Here is a 16,343-nt window from a genome sequence, read left to right on the forward strand (position 1 = left end):
TGACTTGCCATCGTTGGCGTAAGTCAGGTCATTAAAGTGACGTATATGTACCAGTCGGTTGTATGGAAGATTAGTGGGAATGAAGATGTGAGAGAATAGCAGAAATAAGCTATTATGTTTGAACGTGGCCATGAGCGCACCGAGAATGTAGTGGTCCAGTTTGCTGGTGTATCAATAAGGATTTCCTTCCGTATCTACAAGGAATGGTGTACCACTTTCAGCCATATAATGCGACGTAAGAACAACAGTCGTTAAAAGGTTCTAAATGACAGGGACAACAGAACTGTTGCTGTCACTGAATTCATGTCCATCACATGAAAGCCATTGTTCACAGCTATAAGTGAGTCTGCACGTCTTCATGGGCTGGAGGTGTGTAGAATGACCAGACGAGTCACGCTTTTGCTTATCTTCAAGTCGTACAAGATGTCCAGTGCAACGACGGCATGTAATTTGCAGTGTGTGGTGAGTTTAATTCAGGCCAGAAGTAGTACTATGATTTTTTGGAGGTGTTTTAACGAATCATGACTTGGGCCAACTCATTCCGGTTGCTCTCAACATGAACCACGATGTTTATTTCAACATTCCCGGTGACCAAGTGCTGCTCCTTCTTCTACGTTTTCATGATGAGTATGCTGTGGACACTCCCGTCAACCGAGGTGACAACAGCCGTTCAAAACGGTTCAAATGGCTCTGAGCACTATGGGACTCAACTGCTGAGGTCATTAGTCCCCTAGAACTTAGAACTAGTTAAACCTAACTAACCTAAGGACATCACAAACATCCATGCCCGAGGCAGGATTCGAACCTGCGACCGTAGTGGTCTTGCGGTTCCAGACTGCAGCGCCTTTAACCGCACGGCCACTTCGGCCGGCGACAACAGCCGTATCCACAAGATTGCACGCAAGTTTTTCTGGTTTGACGAACACTGGTACACTGCTGCTCCTCGATTAGTCCTCAAAATCACCCGATCTTAATCCCCATATAAAGCTCTGGGATTATTTGGAACAGGGGATGCAATGTATTAGTCCAAAGCCCCCCAATTTGATAGCTCCAACCAGTCGTTTCAGCTGGACACGGCATCCCCAGTTTAAACTAACGTTGGCTCGCTACCAGTTCGCTACTGCACGATGAGTTGTGCAGTGGCTTGAGCTGAATTCTCACATGGATAATGAAATACACTGCCTGACAAACAAGTGAAACAGGCAGATGGTTGGAAGGAAACGAAACGGAAGTATAGTTTGAGAGGGTATGTGATGTTAGTTCAGTGATTACAAAATCGATGTAAAATTTACAAAGAGGTAGGCAGTATGAGCCCATTTATCAGTACGACATTGCAGCCACTCTGATCTGAAAGCAAGCCCTTATTTGGTTGGGAAGGACGTTATAAAACCGCCCGGCCTACCACGCTTGCCGCGCTGTTGTGACAATTCTAGAAGAAGCTCGATGTGTCTGCACGCTAGTGTCGCGTTTGACATACTCTCACCAGCTGGTGGAACTAGACGCGGATCAATTTAGTTATGCTGTAAACGTATACTCTGATGAGCCAAAACAGTATGACCACCTGCTTGATAACTTATTTCTCCGTTTTTGGAACGAAACACATAACTGATTCTGCGTATCAGGGATCAGACAATTTGTTGGTAGGTTTGTGGAAGTATGTGGCATTAGAAGTCTACGCTCAGCTCATGCAATTCGCGTAAATAACGGGCCGCTGATTTGCGTACGCGGTGATGGCGCACGACAACGACCCAGGTGCGTTCCATAGGGTTTCCATCAGGCGAATTTCGTCGTCGAGGTATCAACGTGAGTTCGCTACAATGCTCCTGAAGCCACTTCGGCACGCTTCTGGCTTCGAGACACGGACACTTGTACTGGTGAAAGATGACATCGCTGTCTGGGCAAACAGCAAGCATGGATGGATGAATGTGATTCGCAGCTGTCAGCGTGTCTTAGATTACTACCACAGGTCCCATGCAGGCTAAGGAGACTCCCACGACATAATACTGCCCCCACCAGCCTGCGTTCATGGCGCTCAGCACGTTTCGTGCCGCCATTCGCTTCGATGACGGCGTTTGTGGAGACGACTTAGTGTGGCAAAAATACGATTCACCCGAAAGGCGACACGGTCGGATTCCGATGGGCCTGTGTCCACTGCAGTCGTAATTGACGATTGCGTTGTGTCAACCTGTAAACGCTGCGGGTTGGTCTGCTGCGGAGCACCATGTTCGACAATGTACGATGAACGATGTGCCCCGAAACACTTGTGCGTGCACCAGCATTGTGCTCTTTCGGCGGAGATGCCACAGGTCACCATCTATCCTACTTTGCAGAGCAGACAAGCCTCCGAACCCCAAGTTCTGTGAAGTGTCTTGGACGTCCAAACGTTTAGCGCCTACTAGTAGTTTCACAGTCCTTCTACCTCTTTCCATAGATGCTCACGCCAGCAGCACTTGAACATTCGAAAAGCTTCGCCGTTTTCGAGATAGTGTTTCACAGTCTCTGAATAATAATAATCTGACCTTTTTCAACGTCACCTATCTCAATGGATTTCCCCATTTGCAGTCCATATCTTCGCTAGGGTGATACCCTGTCTGTGTCTGCCCCACTTATACGAGGTGTGGCTAGAAAAAAACCGGACTAGTACTGGTGAAACAATAAAACGAATGCAATAAGGCTGAAAGTCGCGTGGCCTGCCACGTGACTCTCGCTCCGCCTACTGCTCGAGTTTCATCTGCCTCCTGCACTCAGTCTGCCCGTGGCGTCCGTTTTAAGTAGTTGACGTTTTGTCTGTGCGTCGGAAAATGTTGAGTGTACAGAAAGAACAGCGTGTTAACATCAAATTTTGTTTCAAACTAGGAAAATCTGCAAGTGAAACGTTTGTAATGTTACAACAAGTGTACGGCGATGATTGTTTATCGCGAACACAAGTGTTTGAGTGGTTTAAACGATTTAAAGATGGCCGCGAAGACACCAGTGATGACACTCGCACTGGCAGACCATTGTCAGCAAAAACTGATGCAAACATTGAAAAAATCGGTAAACTTGTTCGACAAGATCGCCGTTTAACAATCAGAGCAGTGTCTAAGTTAACAGGAGTTGACAAGGAAAGTGTTAGGCAGATTCTTCATGAAAGTTTCAACATGAACAAAGTGTGTTCAAAAATGGTTCCAAAGCGTCTCACAATTGAACAGAAGGAACGCCGAAGAATGATTTGTTCTGACATCCTGGAAAACATTGAAAGTGATCCCACCTTCTTACAAAATGTTATTACTTGCGATGAATCGTGGTTTTTTACTTACGATCCCGAAACTAAACGCCAATCGATGCATTGGAAAACTCCTGGTTCTCCACGACAAAAAAAAGCACGAATGTCAAAATCGAAATTCAAGGCAATGATGATTGTTTTTTTTTGACATCAAAGGGATTGTGCACATTGATTGGGTACCAGAGGGACAAACAGTGAATCAGCATTACTACATTAGCGTCCTGGCTACCCTACGTGAGCGAGTACGGAGAAAACGGAACGATTTGTGGAGAAAAAAGTCATGGATCCTTCACCAAGACAATGCCCCAGCTCACAGTGCGTTGTCAGTGAAGACGTTTTTGGCAAAACACAACGTTTCCATCTTAGATCATCCACCCTACTCACCTGATTTGGCCCCCTGTGACTTTTTTCTTTTCCCTAAAGTCAAGTCAGCTTCGAAAGGAACTAGATTTGAGACTGTTGAAGCAGTAAAAGAAAAAGCGACGGAAGTAATGTATGGACTTACCGAAAATGATCTGCAGCATTGCTATGAACAGTGGAAAATTCGTATGGAGCGGTGTAGAGACCGAGGAGGAGAGTACATTGAAGGAGATAACATGAAATTGTAAATAATTGTAAATAAATGTTTTTTCCAGCATCAGTCCGGTTTTTTTCTAGCCGCACCTCGTATACTGTTGTTACCGCGTCACGTGCCCGCAAGGCTACCAGGCGGCATCCAACGTTGCGGTGGGCAATGGTCATAATGTTTTGGTTGATCAGTGTATTCCTGGGTAATCTCGACATCATTATTAACCGTAAGAGAAAGTAGCTTGCTTCATATAATAACGAAAACTTGCAAACAGCTTGAAGTTTTACAGGAAAAAGATGAAGTTATGAATGAAAATTTGTACTCAGGCTGGGATTCGAACCCGTGTCTCCTGCTCACTAGGCAGGTGCGCTAACCACTACCAACCTGGGATAATAGCTCTGGACCACTGCACGGACAACCATGGCACGCCTCCCTCCTCAGCGTGTAGTGGTTAGTGTATGTGCCTTGTGAGCAGGAGACGCCGGGTTCAAATGCCGGTCTTGGCACAAGTTTTAATTCATAGCTTCAGTCTGTATATATACATCATATATGTTTGAGACTTGAAAAGGTCTGTGGAAGCACACAGTTACGCAGTAAAACTGAGTAACTATCAACTGTTGTAATGATAGTCTTGGATGGAAACCCACATTGCTGTTTTTTATAACACTATCCGATTTATTGAATCAGATTTACTTATGTGTATTTTACTACCCAAGAAATTAGATATCCAACACGAAAAAAATTGTATGCAAAATATTTTCTGTTAGCGTTATAGTTAAAATGAATTGTCACGATCTTTTCAGTTCGTTCCGGATCAAACCTGCTTCGTATGTCAGAGATAAGTTTTCCTGCTGATTGAAATTTCTTTCCCTACCCACATTTGAGGCTGGAACACAAAACATTATTCTCGCTAACTTAAATAACTTTTCAAAGAGATCACTGTTTCGCTTCCACTTTTCAAGCGGATCCTCGTCATCACCACTTCCCATTTGGGATTGATAGAACTCAACACAATCTGAGTATGAGTACGGCCTGGCCCACGGTCTAGTCGCTCCAAAAACAGAGCTTCATTTTTTTTTGGCACTGCGGCCCTAATAAATATGTACATCGTATCTCTTTATCAACGAGTGCTGTGTTAGTGTGACTTTCAAGCTTATGCACCCATAACATAACAAACTGAATCGTAGGATATTTCTCGCCTTCGAGCATTTCTGTTGTGTCTTCGAATGGTTCTAAAAGTATCACGAGTTCTTTCGCAGTGTTGTTGTAGTAACCAGTAAGTTCTTGCTTCAAGCTTGTCTGTATCGAATTCACGTCACCAGTTTTCTTCATGAAACGGACGGTCTCTCTGGCAGTGTGGTGGATAGCTGTCTCATTTGTCAAGTAATCGCCATCGAAAATGGCTTTTAGGTGAAAGAATTGCGATGCCTTGCGTGTATTAGCGCCTTGATTAGTGACAAATGAAAACTTATTAAAATGCTGGGGATTTGCTCCTAAAAATTAAATAATGCTTAATTTTAAATTAACAACAGCCTCACTTGCAATGTTTACGTAGATTTACCTAGATTTCAGTTACGATAACCCAACTTTCTTCAGAATAAAAGGAACTATCCCAACTGAAACCTACGTAAATCTAGGTAAATATTCCAACTCAGGCTGTTGTTAATTTAAAATTAATATTTATACAGTTGCTGACAGGGCCGCGAATTTTTGAAAATATTTAAATACTGCTTCCTCAGCGCAGTGCCTACTAAACTCTCAGTTTTTTCTTCTCAGGAAAGTGAGTTGTCACCAGTAACATAATTCGCAGTGCCTAACCTTGCCAATGAAGTGTGCAGTAACAGACAAGTTACACCTTTTCTGATACGTATCGGTCCGCATATCCGCTGTGTATGCACATGCATCCACGTGTAAAGCCTGGACAGTCTTGGGCACCATACTCGCCCATATTTCATCGGACTGTATTTCAGTGTTTCGTGCCAGTATCGTAGGATGAGTTAAAAGGCTGGAGCCGTCCAAATGTCCCAATTCTGAATCGACGTTTACTAGCTCCGACATAAAGAGCGAAATAGTCGATCTCATACTAAAAAAAAAAAATGGACGAAGAACCCAGGCACTCAGTTCTACGCACTTTTTAGTTACCTTAGCCTACACTGAAACTGATAATGTTTCAGAACTTACACTTTGTCGTGTTCTGTAGACATGTGCCTTCAGATGTGTGGTGGCGTATCTGTGAGACAGGAGAGCACAGAACAAAGTATATGTAGCTAAATGATTTCCATGCTTATCAGTGATTAATGAAAATCTCTGCCCAAATATTTCTATGACAACCGATTTACGAACTCTGGAAATGTTTTTACGAGTCACGTTTCGCTTTCATACTCTCCTTCATCTCACATTCATGTTTCAGGATCCTCCAGCGGCCGAGCGAGTGGCGATCGGCTAACTGGAGCAGACGTTGGACCATTCGAGCATCGGATGCTCGAACGAACGTCAAGGAGGACGAGTGCAGTTGCTCCCCACGTCCAAAGTGGCGCTATTGACGTCTGCCGGACTGTCGTGGAAGGCCATGTACCGAGCAGAAGACAGGATTTCCGCGATGTGTCGTTTTTCACCAAGTTTCCTCGATCACTGCGAACCGTGATACAGAGTCATACCTGATGGTCCCCAACACCATGAACAATGATACCAGGAGGTACATCGCTGTGCTTCTGTAAAACATTGGAAAAATGACACCACTTCTCAGGTCGAAGCCATTCTCGCTGACTATGATCATCTGCAGCGCGACGCCGTTTATCAGTCGACTACAATTCTCAGTCGCGGCACTACTCCAAACGCAGCTGTATGTGCTGCGTTACTGGCAGTCTATGATAGGAAGGAAATTCCCTAGTCTGATGCTGCTAATCTCCGACAAATGATGTAGATTCACACTGGATGTTTCAGGGAGTCCATTAGTTTTTCTCGAATGGTAGGCGCAAATGTGCCAGTGTTACATTGTGCTCGTGCGCAGTATGGCGATTCTCCCTTGTACTAGACAGATGTTACTAATTAGAACGTTGGCGGCTAGTAGGCCTGCTTCACATGAAACATCCCCTTAGAAAAATTATACAAGACTGTGCTTAACCTGACGCACAATATTTTTAGCGCAACGCAATCTGACTTTCAATAATCTCTACAAGAGAATGGCCCTGACTAACTTTAACCTGTACTTTTCACAAATCACTTACCTCACAAAAATCTTGGTTACTCCCACTACTGCAATACAGCAAGCGCCACTACTGCCAGCTAAATAAAAGATTCAAACTATGGAAGGCACTAACTACTGATAGGGATAGTTAGCAAATGAAAGATATTAATAGAGAACAAACAATGTATTTACCTTGATATCATATATATATATATATATATATATATATATATATATATATAGAGAGAGAGAGAGAGAGAGAGAGAGAGAGCAGTTCATGACAAATTTCAAAACTCCGCCATCTCTCTCCCCACATCCACGACTGCTGGCGGCTCACCTCCAACTGAGCAACGCTACGCACTGTTCACAGCCAGCTGCCTAACACTACAATGGCGAGTATTACAACAATGCAAATCAGCCACGGACTGCACACAGCACAGCCAGTGATTTTCATACAGAGGCGGCGTTACCAATAAAAAAACCTAAACAGCCTACTTACATAGCCCCCACGCTCCCCACAAAAAATTTTACAAATTGGTTTGGGCAGTGGCCAATACATATTTGTTAAAATTTTTCATAATCGTAATTACAATAACAAAGAAATCAAATGCACACACTTATTGATACAATGTTGGTCAAAAGCTAAAATTTTCTCACAGTCCATAAAGACAGTCCTGATCATTCATCACATTGCAGTGTTTTTCTCAAAGTCTGAGCAGTAAAAGAAAATGCACACGGAAGTAGTGGATTTCCATGCAGTCTTGAAGAAGTAGCGTTGTCCTTCCAACGGAAAGACAGTGCTGACTCTTGACATGCTGACAGGTAATGGGCCACAACAGAGCAAACCCACAGCGGAGTCAGTCGAAGTTTTGAAGAGTATTGGTGGGTAGGTCATCACAGAGCAGACCCACTGTAGTCCTGGTAGAGATTACGGTATTGGTGGGCCACCAGAGGTGCAGACCCACTGCAGTCCTTGTAGAAATAATGGTATTGATGGATCATCAAAGATGCAGACCCACTGTATTCCTTGTAGAGATGGCCAGCAGCCATCCGTTGTGACTGTGCAGGTGCACAATCACCATTGAAGAGTCTTGCGGATAATATAGCAAGTCCGTAACCACCACTTGTGCACTCACAAAGTTTTTGAATTGTCCTGAGAACCAGCAATGCTGTTATCCAGTCCCTTGCTGAATTATTAACACACATGCAAACACTAACAGTCCCTACGTGTCACATATTGTCCATATAGTATGACCAACAGAAATGTGTGCAGTGAAATGGAACTTACAAGTTACTTAATTTGATGAACTGCTGTCAATTACAATTTTATAACATAAGAATACAATAACAAGGTACAAAATACATCATTCAAGAACATAACAATACAGATAACATTTGTAGTACAGGCTTTACAACAGAATAGAAATAAACATATACATCAATGTTACAGGAATTATGAGATAAGTAGATACATAAAAGTTCAGAATAACTTTCGAAACATCAACTTCACACATGAGCATTAAAACAAAACAGAATAAATAATATCTAAGCATATTTACAAGGTAAATAACATATTATTAATGCCAATTATATTTGAGGATAACAGTATTCCTCATCATAGTGAATGTAGCTTAGTATTAGAAAAATTCTACAACATAAGTCTTATCAGATAAACATATAAATACAGGAAAAACACAAATATACAAGAGTACACAAACACATACCAGAATAACACAGGGGAAAGGACAGGGTTTGTTTTACTGTAGTATTTGCAAAAAAAACTTTCTTTACTTCTCGGAGATCTCCCTTCGTTCTTCACTATTTCCCAAAGTCCTATCTATACCTGCTTTCTGTATTTTTCTCGTATAGCCTCTCAGTGCATTTCTTTCCATTCATCACAACCTTTTCTCTTATATAGCCTACCCCATCTTAAGCTAACTTAAATCTACTGAGCTCAGATGCTAAACTAAGGGACAAGGCAATGCAGCAGCACATAAAACAATTTACGCAAACAGCAATGACAAAAAAGTGCAGATTTGCAAAGGAAGCAGCATTTTAGAAATTAGCGAAGCAATTGCAATATTACGACTAATGTAAGGCAATGTGCAGCAAACAAGAAAAATAAATCTGGCTTAGCAGAGTAACACAAATTAAAATTCAGTAGCACTATGCCTGGCAAACAGCATAACTTATACCTAAACATGACAAAGTTCAAGCAGAAAAAGTATTACACTAAAAATGGCCATGTGTAATACCTATGTCACATCTTAACACTAGAGTGATGCATCACAATTTATTCTACAAAAGAAATTAACAAGTACTTGAAAAGAAAACTATGATTGCAGTTCCTGTGAAGGTAAATGTCTTTTTGTGCTCCCTCATTTTTTTGAAAAAAATATTATTTACTCGATCTGTAGACAGAAAATATTTATATTAGTACATCTATAAAATTTTATTTTAACCAATGCTGCAGTGCAGCTAGAAACTAGATATTAAACAAAATGAGTAAATATGTACAAAGGAAGGCATGAAACATCATTCATTAGCCATAGGGCATTTCATAAGGTAGTACAGAAAATCTCTCAACTCTCGTAGAAAGACGCTTGTCATAATCAGGTGTGCAGATGTAAAAATATTTCTCGTCATTTCATTAGGCATTTCTGTAAATATCATAAATTAAGAGCTCCACAGTGTCAACATATGTTTTCAAGTTCGACCGTGTCGTTTTTGCGATGCTCTCTACAAAGGAACGTCAATAGCGAGGATAATGGCCCCCCCTTTTTTTTTCTACCTGTGCCGCTGAAAAGGGCTCGCAATAATGGCTTTTTCTCCAGGCGTCTGACACACCTGGCCGCTCAGCTGGGTGCCACGACGCATTACGTGCAGGTGGTCACTGAACTTTCTTACCGAAATATTTATGACACCAGTTTCCGCCACAGTGACAGTCTCATATAAAAAATCTCACAGGCCAAGAATTTACGTTGCAAATGTGTAGAAACAAAAATCCTATGAATATAACAGTGTTCAAAAAGTTTTCGTCGGCATTGTGATACATTCACGCATTTACACACATTTCATAACTCTTAAAGTACGATTCTTGGTTTCCAACATCCTTTTCCACAAACCACAGTCCCTAAACACTATTCATTACTCCTTATCTTATTATTCATATACATATTCGTCGACACTTCAATATTTCATCGTAACATACATAGCATAATCAGATTCCTCATATAGCATCATCTCATTGATAATAAACATACCTCAACAACATAATACAAATCGTCGCCGTAATAATAACATCATAAAACCTCAGTCAAATCTCAAAAACGTCGTAGCTTCCTCCAATAATTTCAAAACCTAAAAAAATTCTCTGCTCATGTCAGTAATGTCATTTACCTCAAACGTACTTTAAAATCATGCTCCCTTACCAAATACATCATTCAAAGCTCTCATAGTATCACAATGGTTCCGAAAAATATGAACAGTTCACAAAGTACTGACAAAATGCAATTTCATAAGTGTGAAGTTATTCAACTGTGTAATTACGTAAACATATGTCACTAATGTAGTAAAAAATGTTTGTTTCTTTGTTAAATAATCAGATAGCTGTGTAATTTATGTGTTAGAGAAATATGGTACCGATGTGTAAAGTTGTATAAGCAAATACCATATTAGCTAGGGTTCCTTGTGGTTGCCACACACGTGGTACACAAAGTAAGCGTGTACCCCCCTGAGGATTAATTTAATTATACCCTCAGGTGTTACAGATTACAGCAATGGAATGAAATGTATCACAGAAAACTTTCTTTGTAATTCAAAAATCTTTAAAAATAAATGTTTTAAGTACAAAATTAATCACTCAAATACGTGTACTGTAGCGCTAAACTGTGCATCTTGCTGTAAGATAATTCTGTGGAAGTGTCGTAATTATCGTCCTCCGAAAGCTAAGTTCTGCAGAAGTCAATGTACTTACCTCATCAAAAACCAAAGTGATATGCTTTATGTATAGATATCGTAGTTATTACGCTTATTGTTGTGATGAAGAAAGTACTGTACTGTAACGTATTGTTGTGCTACGGAAAACCCTGTCTCATTGTAGCTATACCACAAAAGTTACTACTAAAACATGTTTTTCTTTCCAGAATAAAACAGAAAACTGTGCAGATATAAAACAGATACACTGCAAAAGCAACATTGTAAATTGTCACTCATTAGTAGCGTCGTGATAACATTGTGTAGTTGTCACATAAACTAACCACTGTGTCCTCTGGTATCTCACAGAAAGTACTTTAAATCCAGAATGTATTTTCAAGTAACCAAAATGTTGCATTAAAATCTCAAGTTAAAAAAGCACATTATCTCTCAATAAACGGTTTTACGTGTGAAATGTGGTGTAAATCTTTACTCTTCCTAGTACTCAGAGTTTGAACTTGAATGCAATTATCATGCGGTATACGTCGGTAAAGAATACTGAAATTTTTCTCAAGGTTAGCGTCTATGTTATTTTTCCCTGAGCCAGCTGGCGCACGCGGCTGCCTGCTGTGCGGGTCATTGTCTGTCTCTTTGTTGGCGTGCGTCGTTATTGGGGTTTGGAGACCTAACTTCTACAAATTCACCGTGACGAGAGGGCCCTGCCCTGTTTAAATCCCGCCAGTTCTGATGAAATTCAGGTCTGTCGTTACGACCACATAGTCTGTCGTCATGTCGGTAGTTCCTGTGGTTTCTTTCTTGTCGGTTAAGTGGTGGAGAATTTCTCCCTGAATCGTAACTGCGCGCTGGACTGTTGCGTCTAAAGTTATTCTGTCTCTCGTAATAATAATTGTTTTGGTTCCCATATTGTCTGTTTCTCTGATTGTCTCTGTGGTAGTCATTACCACGGAGAGGTGATCTTTCCCTGTAATTGTTATTACTCTGTCAGTGGTTGTCATATGGGTGGCGTCTCTTTTGGTCAAGATTTGCGTTGTAAGAATAGCCTTGTCGCGTCCAGTTATTATTTCTTTCATCGCGGAATTGCGACAGATGTGACCTGTAATTGTTCTGTTCCTGTTTTCGCGTTCCGCGATTGTCAGTGTCAATTTCTAATTCTTGTAAGAGTCCCTGAAAAGCTTCAATGTCGTCTTTGCAACGTCCTGCCAAAATAATATGTCGTAAATGTTCAGGTAGTTTGATTAAGCAAATGCGGTTGAGTTCTGAGGGGCTGTATGGGTTTGACAGGTACTGATTCTTGTGCAACATGTCTTCAAAATATTTCACAAGACTGGAGAATTCAGATTGTTCGAAATGTTTCATCATTATGATGCTATGTTTTACTCGGTCTTGTGTAGCTTGAGACCAATATGCTGAGAGGAAGGCATGGTAAAATTCTCCTTCACTGTGACAATCGTGAATGACCAATCGCATTCTTACAGCTGGTTCATTCTCTAAATAGCCACACATAAATTCTAATCTGTGTTCTAACGACCAGTTGGGAGGAAAACAATGAGAGAATTGATGGAGCCACGCTTTTGGATGAATGTCGTTGGCAGAATTCTTAAACGTTTTGAATTTACGTGTAGTAATGAACAGCTTATAGTCAAAATCATCGTGTCGGCAAGTCGCATGTCGGTCATTGTTACGTCGTTTCGGCGGTTCCATCTCAAAATTCGGTGTGCCTTGCCAATTTCTTTCATAATTTCCGAATCGTCCTGTGTTATTATTTTGTGGTTGTTCCGTATTTCTATGTCCCTCTTCCCGTATTGGGGCGCGAGTGTCCTCTGAAATACGTAATTCTTGTATTACCTGTGTCAGCTGATCTTGTACTTCGCGGATTTCTCTTTTGTACTGTGTATTGATTTGATTTTGATTTTGTTTGAATTTTCTAATTTCTTCATACTCTTCAGTGTCAGTGAAGGCTACAGGTGTTGTGTCGTTCAGATCATCATCTACCTTTGTAGATAAGTTAGTGACCTGATCCGAAAGTTCGGCTACTTTCTCCGATAGTGAACACATTTCCTCAGTGTGTTTTTCTGAACCAAGTTTCAGAGTGTCCATTTGTGTTGAAATCGAATCTACTGTGTCCTTCAAGTTTTCCTGAGTTTTTGCAAGTTGCGTAACCGAATCGGTAGATGCAACTGAGTCAAATTTAGCTTGCAAGGTCTCATGATTTTCATGAACAGTAGTCTGCAGTTCTTTTATGGCTGCTTCGTGATTCTGTAGTGTATTTTCATGACGCGAAAAAATAGGTTGGAAATGCTCACAAATTTGTGTTTTTACGTCATTACAGACTTTTTGACATTTCGATTCAATGTGATGTAACTCAGTAGTTAAACCCTCACGTGTTTGTTCAAGAGTTTGCTCCAATGAGTCTAACTTTTGAAGATTTTGTTCCATTGCGTCTAACTTTTTAAGATTTTGTTCCATTGCGTCTAACTGTTGCTGTGTTTGTTTCTGGTGTTGTTCCATTGTGTCTAACTTTTTAAGATTTTGTTCCACTGTGTCTAGCTGTTGCTGTGTTTGTCTCTGATTTTGTTTCATTTGTTGCATTAATTGCAATAATAATGTATTAGTGTCTGGAATCTGTTCCTCTACGCTTTTCGGCAGTGCATTTGCACCGGCAACATTCACATTTTGACAAGCAGAAATTGTTTCTTGACTTATTTGAGAAAATGGTGAGGACCCAAAACCTGAATCTACAGTATTTGCAAAATTGTGTCCTGTCATTCCCGATTCCTGAGGCGAGCTGCTGCCGACCGATCGATCGATAATGCTTCCCTCTTCACTAATTGTTTCACTGTCCACGCCATTGTTTGCCGCCCGCTCCATTTCCCTATGCACAGTTACCAAATTACTACTTTGAATATTAGTTAATTCATTACACGGTGGCACTAACACACTGCTTTCGTCTTCGCTGTCATTTCTCAATTTACTTTGGAGCCTAGTGTTACGTTTTTCACACGCCATTATTGTCACAATATTTCACACGACAACACAGAAAAACACAATTTGAAGAGCAAAAATAAGAGAACACATTAACATAACACTGAAAATAATATCTAGTTAATTGCAGCTGCGAAATACTTGGTGCAAATCTACATGCGTGCCACACCTGTTTTACTGTACAACAATGAAAGACTGCAACTACAAAGGAGATTCTCTCTACAATTACGCGCTAGCAATAAACAAAAGCTACACTAATTACACAAACTACAAGAAAAAATCAGGAGATTCCAGTGAGGTATCCTAGGCTAAGGGTCGACATATGAAACGTCCCCTTAGAAAAATTATACAAGACTGTGCTTAACCTGACGCACAATATTTTTAGCGCAACGCAATCTGACTTTCAATAATCTCTACAAGAGAATGGCCCTGACTAACTTTAACCTGTACTTTTCACAAATCACTTACCTCACAAAAATCTTGGTTACTCCCACTACTGCAATACAGCAAGCGCCACTACTGCCAGCTAAATAAAAGATTCAAACTATGGAAGGCACTAACTACTGATAGGGATAGTTAGCAAATGAAAGATATTAATAGAGAACAAACAATGTATTTACCTTGATATCATCATATATATATATATATATATATATATATATATATATATATATATATATATATATATATAGAGAGAGAGAGAGAGAGAGAGAGAGAGAGAGAGAGCAGTTCATGACAAATTTCAAAACTCCGCCATCTCTCTCCCCACATCCACGACTGCTGGCGGCTCACCTCCAACTGAGCAACGCTACGCACTGTTCACAGCCAGCTGCCTAACACTACAATGGCGAGTATTACAACAATGCAAATCAGCCACGGACTGCACACAGCACAGCCAGTGATTTTCATACAGAGGTGGCGTTACCAATAAAAAAACCTAAACAGCCTACTTACACACATTCCCATGCAGTCTAGCATCGGACCACTGTCACATCCAGTTGTTCCACTATCTAGATATTGCATGATTCGAGCAACCAGCCAATTGGAGACCCACAATCATGTCCCTTTCAAAATCCATCCGATGCTGATAATGCCGTCTCGTACGAGAACACGGCCTCTTCGTGTTTCTCACAGACAAAATGTGACGACGCTTATGTACCCTACCAGTCCTGGGAACAGCGTTCAACATGAATAACACTAACACCTATCACAGAGAATAATTGATCACGTAAGTTCATTGATCAGCCAGAACATTATGACCACCTACCCAATATCTGGTATGTCGACTTTTGGCACGAATAACAACGATGGCTAGTGGCATGGAAGCAATGATGCCTTGGGATGTCGCTGGCAGGCGTTGGCACCACATCTGCACACAGAAGTCACCTAATTCCCGTAAATTACGGGTAGAAGGGACGATGAGCTCTAACGCCACATTCAGTCACATCCCATATGTGTTCCATGGGGTTCATATCTGGTGAGTTGCGGGAGGGGGGAAGGAGGGGCACATCAATTGGAAAAAGGCACTGTATACCTGAAACCACTCAATCACATTCCTGACCTTGTGACATGCAGCATTATCGTGCTGAAAAATTCCACTGCAGTTGGTGAACACGATCGTCATGAAGGAGTGTACGTTGTCTGCGGCCAGTGTATGTCACTCCTTGGCCGTCATGGTGCCTTGCACGAGCTCCACTGGACTCATGTATGCCCACGTAAATGTTTCCCAAAGCATAATGGGGCCCCGCCAGCTTGTCTCTGTCCCGCAGAACAGGTGTCAAGGAGCTGTTCCCCTGGGAGACAGCGTACATTCGCGTCCTTCTATCGCTATGGTGAAGATGGTATCGGGATTCGTCAGTCCAAGCAACGCTCTGCGACTGGGCAAACGTCCAGTGTCGATGGTCACGTACGCATTTCGCTTGTTGATGCCGATGCCCTGGTGTTAACATTGGCACATGCATGAGTCGTCGGCTGCGGTGGCACATCGTTACGAGTGTTCGGTGCACTGTGTGTTCAGACACACTCGTACTCTGCCAGGCATTAAAGTCTGATGTTCGTGTCGCTACAGTTCGCCGCCTGTCCTGTTTTATCAGTCTGCCCAGCTTATGATGTGCTACATCTGTAATGAGAGTGGGCGCCCAACCCCACGACGTAGGACGTCTGGACATGGTTTCACCCTGGTTTCGAAACGTGTTGAAGGCTCTCACCATGGCAGGTGATGATGATGATTGGTTTGTGGGGCGCTCGACTGCGCAACTATCAGCGCCCGCCACCACAGCACTCCCTGAACACAGAACAAATCGTGCAGTTTCCGAAATGCTCGTGCCGGGTCTCTGGGACATTATAATCTGGCTTCGGTCGAACTCGCAAGGGGGTGAGATGACGTTGGGATCACACACTTACTT

The 16,343-nt window shown here is 41.7% G+C and overlaps 1 protein-coding gene across 1 annotated transcript in view; it reads right to left on the reverse strand.

Annotated features, from left to right (window-relative positions):
• The window catches only part of LOC126252188 (uncharacterized), a 1,014,765-nt gene that overhangs the window by 773,100 nt on the left and 225,322 nt on the right, over positions 1 to 16,343 (reverse strand). The gene's annotated exons all lie outside the window — the stretch shown is intronic.

The sequence above is a fragment of the Schistocerca nitens genome, chromosome 4, assembly GCF_023898315.1.
Source record: "Schistocerca nitens isolate TAMUIC-IGC-003100 chromosome 4, iqSchNite1.1, whole genome shotgun sequence".
Taxonomy (NCBI): domain Eukaryota; kingdom Metazoa; phylum Arthropoda; class Insecta; order Orthoptera; family Acrididae; genus Schistocerca; species Schistocerca nitens.